This window comes from Mandrillus leucophaeus, unplaced genomic scaffold, assembly GCF_000951045.1.
Source record: "Mandrillus leucophaeus isolate KB7577 unplaced genomic scaffold, Mleu.le_1.0 Scaffold105, whole genome shotgun sequence".
Lineage (NCBI taxonomy): Eukaryota > Metazoa > Chordata > Mammalia > Primates > Cercopithecidae > Mandrillus > Mandrillus leucophaeus.
In genome coordinates, this window is record NW_012098654.1 from 686,404 (window position 1) to 686,946 (window position 543).

At 58.9% G+C, this 543-nt stretch overlaps 1 protein-coding gene across 1 annotated transcript in view; it reads right to left on the reverse strand.

The window, feature by feature from the left end:
* Nucleotides 1-543, reverse strand: part of GPR153 (G protein-coupled receptor 153) — a 6,259-nt gene that overhangs the window by 727 nt on the left and 4,989 nt on the right. The window lies entirely within an intron of this gene.

Genomic DNA, 543 nt, shown 5'->3' on the forward strand with positions numbered 1-543 from the left:
GCCCAGCGGCCCGAGATGGAGAGAGCCCCAGAGCTGCTGTTGCTGCTGCCTCGGCCTGAAAGGGGGAGGGCGTGGCGCGATTCTCCACGCTGCTTGGCCCCTGGGAACGCCGCTATCCTGGGGAGGTTAGGCGGGGGCGGGCTCGGGGGAGATACCCCGGCTTGACAGCGCTGGGGGGTGCACCCCACCCTGAGTCCCTACACAGAAGCCGGTTTGTTCATTCCTCTGCCACAGGGCTCAGCTGCAGAATTTTTGCGACTTCCCTGTCACCCTCAGAAGCAATGGGGGCTGCATTGTTCAGAATACCATTTTACAAATCCCAAAACTAAGGCCATGAGGGCCCATGGGAGATGTCTAGGTTTGAACCCAGGGACTTCGTGGAGGTCAGCCTTCCTGTCCATCACAGCGACTACAGTTCAGCCTCCTGGAGTTCAACCAGGGGGATGGCCCCAGAACCTTGCTGTAGGGCCTAACCCATCCTGGGGCGAGTGCTCCAGGCACCTCCTCCAATGGGTCCCCCATAGTTTTTTTTTTTTTTTTTTT